This window comes from Carassius gibelio, chromosome B16 (assembly GCF_023724105.1).
Source record: "Carassius gibelio isolate Cgi1373 ecotype wild population from Czech Republic chromosome B16, carGib1.2-hapl.c, whole genome shotgun sequence".
Lineage (NCBI taxonomy): Eukaryota > Metazoa > Chordata > Actinopteri > Cypriniformes > Cyprinidae > Carassius > Carassius gibelio.
The window spans coordinates 31,991,099-32,001,097 of NC_068411.1; positions in this window are offsets into that span (position 1 = coordinate 31,991,099).

Below are 9,999 nucleotides of genomic sequence, written 5' to 3' on the forward strand. Positions count from 1 at the left end.
CTCTATCAAAAGCTTTTTCCAAATCAAGACTAATAACATAACCACTTTTCTTTTCAGCTTCCGTGTAACTTATCATGTCTCTCACATTATTAATCGTATCAGTTATATCTCTTCCTTTAACAGCATATGCTTGGTTTGTTTCAATTAATTTTGGTAAAATATCCTTCAATCTGTTTGCTAAGATTTTAGCTAAAATTTTAAAATCACTGTTTAACATTGTGATGGGTCTAAAATTATTTAAAGCTGCTTTGTCTCCTCTCTTTTTATATATAATTTTCACTAAACCCATCCTCATAACTTGTGTCACTTCATCCTTCCTAAAAATGTCCTCGTATATTTCTTTTAAAATTGGTATTAACTTATCTTTAAAGGCCTTATAAAACTCATTTGTTAAACCATCTACTCCTGGACTTCTCCCTCCTTTTAATTGCGATATTGCCATTTCAATTTCTTCCTGTTGTATCTCTTTTTCCCCTACTTCTTTGTCATGCTCTTCCAATTTTAATGTGATATGTTCTCTTTCTTTGTTTTATCTATTCCTTTTCCATTAAACAAGTCTTCATAATAGTCCTTTATTTCTTTAAGTATTTCTTTTGTGTTTCCTTGACTCTTCTCCCATCTTTCCCTATTATTTCTTTTATTATGTCTGCTTTTCCCCTACTTTTTTCTAAATTGAAAAAGAACTTGGTACATTTTTCCCCTTCCACTGTATACCTCGCTTTACTTCTTATGATAGCACCTCTGCACTTTTCTTCTTCTATTTCACTTAATTTTTCCTCCAACATTACTATCTTTTGTAAATTACTTCTTTCTTTACTTAATTCCTCCTTTAAATCTTTTCTCACTTTTCTTTCCTTCATTCCTTTCACCCTCTGTATTAAATTACTATACTCTATTGAATATTTCTTTATATCATACTTTATATTGTCCCACCAAATTCTTTTGTCTTCTTTATACATTCTATTTTCTTCTCTATTTTCTATTAGTCTTTCTACACCCATCCTATAATCGTTTTTCCTTAAAATTCCTGAATTTAAAACCCATACCCCAGGACCTCTCTCAAATTCCCTAAAATCCATCTGTACAAACAAAATTTTATGATCACTCAAAGTTGTCTCTTTGTAATACACTTTTTCTACATATTTTCCCAAAGCGCTTTTGAGCAGATTTGGGCTTGATTTCACTTCATTTGAACAGAAGCACTATTTCAACATTACTGGACTCAGAAAGCTGTAAACTGACAATCTTGATCATTGAAGTCCTAACATAAGTTTTTGTGCATATAACTTCTAACACATTAAAAACTGTCTTACAGCATTGCAGAAAACATTGTATTTCATATGGCATAAGCATCTTTCAGTTTGGCAAGATTTGCACTGAATACTGAATGAAACAGCTTTCTCTAATAGAGAGAAAAGCTTTTAAGCAGATTTGGGCTAGATTTCACTTCATTTGAACAGAAGCACTATTTCAACATTACTGGACTCAGAAAGCTGTAAACTGACAATCTTGATCATTGAAGTCCTAACATAAGTTTTTGTGCATATAACTTCTAACACATTAAAAACTGTCTTACAGCATTGCAGAAAACATTGTATTTCATAAGGCATAAGCATCTTTCACTTTGGCAAGATTTGCACTGAATATTGAATGAAACAGCTTTCTCTATTAGAGAGACAAGCTTTTGAGCAGATTTGGGCTAGATTTCACTTCATTTGAACAGAAGCACTATTTCAACATTACTGGACTCAGAAAGCTGTAAACTGACAATCTTGATCATTGAAGTCCTAACATAAGTTTTTGTGCATATAACTTCTAACACATTAAAAACTGTCTTACAGCATTGCAGAAAACATTGTATATCATAAGGCATAAGCATCTTTCAGTTTGGCAAGATTTGCACTGAATTCTGAATGAAACAGCTTTCTCTAATAGAGAGACAAGCTTTTGAGCAGATTTGGGCTAGATTTCACTTCATTTGAACAGAAGCACTATTTCAACATTGCAGGACTCAGAAAGCTGTAAACTGACAATCTTGATCATTGAAGTCCTAACATAAGTTTTTGTGCATATAACTTCTAACACATTAAAAACTGTCTTACAGCATTGCAGAAAACATTGTATTTCATAAGGCATAAGCATCTTTCAGTTTGGCAAGATTTGCACTGAATACTGAATGAAACAGCTTTCTCTAATAGAGAGAAAAGCTTTTGAGCAGATTTGGGCTTGATTTCACTTCATTTGAACAGAAGCACTATTTCAACATTGCAGGACTCAGAAAGCTGTAAACTGACAATCTTGGGCATTGTAGTCCTAGCATAAGTTTTTGTGCATATAACTTCTTACACATTAAAAACTGTCTTACAGCATTGCAGAAAACATTGTATTTCATAAGGCATAAGCATGTTTCAGTTTGGCAAGATTTGCACTGAATACTGAACGAAACAGCTTTCTCTAATAGAGAGAAAAGCTTTTGAGCAGATTTGGGCTTGATTTCACTTCATTTGAACAGAAGCACTATTTCAACATTGCAGGACTCAGAAAGCTGTAAACTGACAATCTTGGGCATTGTAGTCCTAGCATAAGTTTTTGTGCATATAACTTCTTACACATTAAAAACTGTCTTACAGCATTGCAGAAAACATTGTATTTCATAAGGCATAAGCATCTTTCAGTTTGGCAAGATTTGCACTGAATACTGAATGAAACAGCTTTCTCTATTAGAGAGACAAGCTTTTGAGCAGATTTGGGCTAGATTTCACTTCATTTGAACAGAAGCACTATTTCAACATTGCAGGACTCAGAAAGCTGTAAACTGACAATCTTGATCATTGAAGTCCTAACATAAGTTTTTGTGCATATAACTTCTAACACATTAAAAACTGTCTTACAGCATTGCAGAAAACATTGTATTTCATAAGGCATAAGCATGATTCAGTTTGGCAAGATTTGCACTGAATACTGAATGAAACAGCTTTCTCTAATAGAGAGAAAAGCTTTTGAGCAGATTTGGGCTTGATTTCACTTCATTTGAACAGAAACACTATTTCAGCATTACTGGACTCAGAAAGCTGTAAACTGACAATCTTGATCATTGAAGTCCTAACATAAGTTTTTGTGCATATAACTTCTAACACATAAAAAACTGTCTTACATCATTGCAGAAAACATTGTATTTCATAAGGCATAAGCATGTTTCAGTTTGGCAAGATTTGCACTGAATACTGAATGAAACAGCTTTCTCTAATAGAGAGAAAAGCTTTTGAGCAGATTTGGGCTAGATTTCACTTCATTTGAACAGAAGCACTATTTCAGCATCACTGGACTCAGAAAGCTGTAAACTGACAATCTTGGACATTGTAGTCCTAACATAAGTTTTTGTGCATATAACTTCTTACACATTAAAAACTGTCTTACAGCATTGCAGAAAACATTGTATTTCATAAGGCATAAGCATCTTTCAGTTTGGCAAGATTTGCACTGAATACTGAATGAAACAGCTTTCTCTATTAGAGAGACAAGCTTTTGAGCAGATTTGGGCTAGATTTCACTTCATTTGAACAGAAGCACTATTTCAACATTGCAGGACTCAGAAAGCTGTAAACTGACAATCTTGATCATTGAAGTCCTAACATAAGTTTTTGTGCATATAACTTCTAACACATTAAAAACTGTCTTACAGCATTGCAGAAAACATTGTATTTCATAAGGCATAAGCATGTTTCAGTTTGGCAAGATTTGCACTGAATACTGAATGAAACAGCTTTCTCTAATAGAGAGATTTGGGCTTGATTTCACTTCATTTGAACAGAAGCACTATTTCAACATTACTGGACTCAGAAACTATGGCAAGCCAGATTAACTTTTATTCATTCGCAGGATATGTATTCTTGATATCAACAATTCAATTTTTACTAGTAACAATGTTAATTCTTGATATCCACAATTACATTTCCACTAGTAACAATTATAATTTTTGATATCAACAATTACATTTCCACTAGTAACAATGTTAATTCTTGATATCAACAATTACATTTCCACTAGTAACAATGCTAATTCTTGATATCAGGAATTATATTTCAACTAGTAACAATGTTAATTCTTGATATCAATTATTTTTAACCTGGGAATGCCAATAGGCAAGCCAAATTAACTTTTATTCATTCGCAGGATATGTATTTTTGATATCAACAATTAAATTTTCACTAGTCAAAATGTTAATTCTTGATATCAGGAATTAGATTTCTACTAGTAACAATTGCTATTTTTGATATCAACAATTCAATTTCCACTAGTAACAATGTTAATTTTTGATATCAGGAATTAGATTTCTACTAGTGACAATTGCTATTTTTGATATCAACAATTCAATTTCCACTAGTAACAATGTTAATTCTTGATATCAGGAATTGTATTTTCACTAGTTAAATGTCACCATAGACTTCCATTCAAATTTAATTGTTGATATCAAGAATTGCTTTCTTACTAGTTGAAATTCCGATTTCACATATCAGAAATACAATTCTTACTAGTAAAGACCTTTATTTTTGATATCAGTAATCACATGGTTACTAGTAAAGACGTCTATTCTTGATATCAACAATTTAATTCTTGATATCAACAATTTAATTCTTGATATCAACAATTTAATTGTCACTAGTGACAATGTTCATTTCTGATATCATGAATGTGATTGTTACTAGTAAGAAAACCATTTTAGATATCAGAAATTATATTGATATCAGAAATTATTTTTCAGATATCAAAAATAACATTTGTAACATGTTGAAATACATTTACTGATATCAAGAATTAACATTTCAACTAGTAACAACTAAATTGTTGATATCAAGAATTCACATTGTTACTAGTAACAAAGTAATTATTGATATCAACAAAGGCATGTTGATATCTGAATTCGTCCTTGCAACTAGTGAAAATAGAATTACTGATATCTTAAATAACATTTTAACTAGTAAAAATACTTTTACAGATATGTAGAAATGCCATTTTTACATGTAAGAATAGCTATGGTAATGAGATCATGAATATTAATGAGATTTTCGACACTCCTCCTTTTTCAGCATTTGCCAAAGATGGCAGAAGAACGTCCAGGTGCAGAAACGGCTCCTCTTTTATTTATTTTTGTCAGTGAAACTTGAAAAATTATATTATGGCCGGATTCATTTGTAAAAACATTTGTTATTGTAAAAAAAAAAAAAAAAAATCCATTTATGCTGTTTCCTTTTATTGGCCACCAAGTCCTTCGGATAATTAAAGGAAAAGTGAACAAGGCATTAATTTAGTTTTAAAAATAACTTCATGTCGCTTTTTCAGGTGTTTATTTTTGTTTTTATTACACTTTCTTCTAATACATCAAATAAAAAATACATCTAAAGGAAAAAATATAACAGACAACAATGCATCATACAAACGGTTTACTGGACTTTTTTTTTTTTTTTTTTTTGAATATCGTTGGCTACATGAATGAGTCGTGTCCTAAAAGGAATATTTTTTTATATAACATGTTATCCGGTTCTTGAAGCATCGGTGGACAAGAGGAATGGTAAATATATGTACACTGTTATACAAGCTGTATATTCACTACTTTACATTGTAACAAAGTGTCATTTCTTCAGGTACTGTCATGTGAAAAGCTATAATAAAAATACGAAACGTGAGAGGTGTACTCAAAGCCAACCAGTCCAACTGTCCCTACAATCTGTAATGCAAGACTCTAGAAAAAGAAAAGCACTTATTTTTATCACACCCACGATCTATACAGGTATTCCAGTAATACCTTAAACTTAATGTACAGAACCGATTAAACAAGGTACAATTCACAATGACGGTAAGAAAAAAAAACATGTTTTATTAAAATAATCATTCTGAATAATTCATACATGACAAACAGCTGAAAACGATAATAAATACAAACACAACTGTATAAATAAAAGCGGAAAAAGATTAGAAACATGCACATCAGCACCACACTTTATTTAGCATAACCCCGCCTGCAATAGGCTACTGGGTGAACTGGAATGTAGTAACGTATTCCTAGTACACAGATTCCACATATTCCACATAGCCATTTCTCTCTAAATTGCTTTCGATATATAATCGAAAAAGTGTCTTAAATAAATGTTAAGTAATATAACGTCATAAGTCTGGTTGCAAATTTTAATCGATGTATTTCTAATGTATGCAATGCACACTAATGCTATTTAATTTGAAATTAAATGCCATCGAAACGGTAACTTTCCGGAGCTCCTACAACTAGCCCTAACCTTACACAATATCCATGTTATTTTTCACTTTTCGATAATTTCGCTGAGTTTTATTGAAAATACATGCCTTTCCGATGTGATACGGGACGTGAAAAGGATAAAGAAAGAGCTCGGCAAAAGGCGGAATCGAACCCAGGTCCGTCGCGTCAAAACGTGCATGTTTGGTGCTTAGCCATCTGTGCCACAGAAAACGGTAGTATACTGATGTCTTTTAACATCTTTGACAAACACTACTCTACGTTTGTAGGTGGAGTTAAATCGTCCCTGTCGAAATAAAAACAAAATAATTATTAAAAATAGCCTACAGGAGCGTTTTATTTTCATAAGAGGGCAATCGAATGTGCCCATTCTCTTTTGTGCTCTGTATCTTGAAGTTTATCCGCCATAAACATTCATAAAAGGTTGCACTCGTCATTAAATTATGCACATATCCAAAAAGGAGTTCATTGCTATGCACATATCCAAAAAGGAATTCATGATAACTAAAATAACAATTTTTACTAGTGAAAATGTAATTTTAACATGTAACAATTAAGTTAAAGATATCAAGAATTATGTGTATTACTAGTTGTAATTTCATTTTTGATATGATAAACGCATTTTTGCATTTCTGATGACGTCATTTGTGATATCAAGAATACATGTCGTTACTAGTGGAAATGTAATTGTTGATATCAACAATTCAATTGTTGATATCAAGAATTGACGTCGGTACTAGTAACGTGTGATTACTGATATCAAAAATAAAGGTCTTTACTAGTAAGAATTGTATTTCTGATATGTGAGATCGGAATTTCAACTAGTAAGAAAGCAATTCTTGATATCAACAATTAAATTTGAATGGAAGCCTATGGTGACATTTAACTAGTGAAAATACAATTCCTGATATCAAGAATTAACATTGTTACTAGTGGAAATTGAATTGTTGATATCAAGAATTAACATTGTTACTAGTGAAAATTGAATTGTTGATATCAAGAATTAACATTGTTACTAGTGGAAATTAAATTGTTGATATCAAAAATAGCAATTATTACTAGTAGAAATCTAGTTCCTGATATCAAGAATCAACATTTTAACTAGTGAAAATCTAATTGTTGATATCAAGAATTAACCTTGTTACTAGTGACAATTAAATTGTTGATATCAAGAATTTAATTTTTGATATCAAGAATCGACGTCTGTAATAGTAACCACGTGATTACTGATATCAAAAATAAAGGAGATCATGAATATTAATGAGATTTTCCGACACCTAGCGTCATCATTGGCCAAAGATGGCAGAAGAACGTCCACGTGCAGAAACGGCTCCTCCTTTATTTATTTGATTTGTTGTTTTGAAACTTGAAAATTATATTGAGGCTGGATTCATTTTTGTAAATCGATGCTGTTTCTTTTTTTTTGGCCACCAAGTCCTTTGGATAATTAAAAGGAAAAATGAACAAGGCATTCATTTAGTTTTAAAAATAACTTCATTTCGTTTGTTCAGGGTTTTATTTTTGGTTTTATTACACTTTCTTCTAATAGCCTATATCAAATAAAAAAAATACATCCAAAAACAAAAACAGGTAACAATGCATAATACAAATAATTTACTGGACTTTATTATTATTATTATTTGGAATATCGTTGACATGAATGAGTCGTGTCCTAATAGGAATTATTTTTATATAACATGTTGTCCAGTTCTTGAAGCATCGGTGGACAAGAGGACTGGTAAATAAATTTACACTGTTATACAAGCTGTACACTTGTAGCAAAGTGTCATTTCTTCTGTAGATACTGTATATTTAATCAAGTTTGTTTTATTGGGGTAAATGATCTACAAGCATTTAACATATTTCTATGCACATTAATAACATTAAACTACTGTTGCTACACTACGGTTATACACATTTATTGCATTTATTTTCAATAAATAAATCCTTATAATCTTGCTCCCTCTAGTGGATAAACGTAATATCACAGCCATCATCTTCCACTTGAAATTGGCTGATAGTTTGGAATTTGATTTTGGCAGGGGCTATTTGAATACAATGAATTATATTTACACTAAGTGAAAATAGCATATTTTATTAGCAATAGATTGTATTTACCCTATTTGATAATATGAGTATTTTCTTACAGTAATAGTAGTTTGATGCTGTTTGTGTTGCTTATTGCAAGTAGTGACCAATATGTGCACCTCATTATTGTATTAGGCTACATTATAAAACAGTATAGGCTACAATAATAACATATTGAGAGTAAATTATAATTGTTATTTACAAATGATTAAATGGAAACCGTCCCTACAACTAGCCCTAGCCTTACACAATATCCACGTTATTTTCCACTTTTCGATAATTTCGTTGAGTTTTATTGAAAATATATGCCTTTCGATGTGATAGGGGACGTGAAAAGGGTGAAGTAAAAAGCTCAGCAGAAGGTGGGATCGAACCCGGGTCTGTCGCCTCCAAAAGCAATTGCTTCGTGCTCTACCATCTGCACCACAGTAATTGATAGGCTAATGATGTCTTTTTGCACTTTTGAGAAACATTAACACGCGTTGGTAGGCGGAGTTGAATATCCTCTGTCAAAATAAAATGAAAATAATTAGTAAAAATAGCCTACGGGAGCATTTTATTTTCAGGAGAGGGCAATCGAATGTGCCCATTCTCTGTTGGACTCTTTACCTTGTCGTCTATCCTCCATAAACATTCATAAAGGGTTGGACTCGTCATTAAATTATGCACATATCCAAAAAGGGGTTCATTGATATGCACATATCCAAAAATGAATTAATGATATCTTAAATTACAATTTTTACTAGTGAAAATGCAATTTTAACATGTAAGAATTAAGTTACTGATATCAAGAATTAAGTGTATTACTAGTTGTAATTTCATTGTTGATATGATGAACTTATTTCTGCGAGTGATGACGTCATTGTTGATATCAAGAATAGGTGTTGTTACTAGTGGAAATGTAATTGTTGATATCAAGAATTCAATTATTGATATCAACAATTAAATTGTTGTTATCAAGAAATAAATTGTTGATATCAACAATTCACATGTTTAAATGTTAAAACGGCGCCAAAACTATTAAAGATATCAAAATGCATTTGTTACTAGTTACAATTCTAAATTCACATATCAGCTTTGTATTTCTTACTAGTAAAAATATAATTTTTGATATCAACAATGACATTTTTACTAGTAAAAATGTGAATTCTTGATATCAACAATTTAGTTGTTACTAGTTGAAATGTTAATTCTTGATATCAAAAATGTAATTGTTACTAGTGACACTGTTCATTTCTGATATCTGAAAATGTATTTCTGATATCAACAATTGGGAGGGTAATTTCTGATATCTAAAATGGCATTCTTACTAGTAACAATTACATTCATGATATCAGAAATGAACATTGGCACTAGTGACAATTAAATTGTTGATATCAAGAATTAAATTGTTGATATCAAGAATTAAATTGTTGATATCAAGAATAGATGTCTTTACTAGTAACTATGTGATTACTGATATCAAAAATAAAGGTCTTTACTAGTAAGAATTGTATTTCTGATATGTGAAATCAGAATTTCAACTAGTAAGAAAGCAATTCTTGATATCAACAGTTAAATTTGAATGGAAGCCTATGGTGACATTTAACTAGTGAAAATACAATTCCTGATATCAAGAATTAACATTGTTACTAGTGGAAATT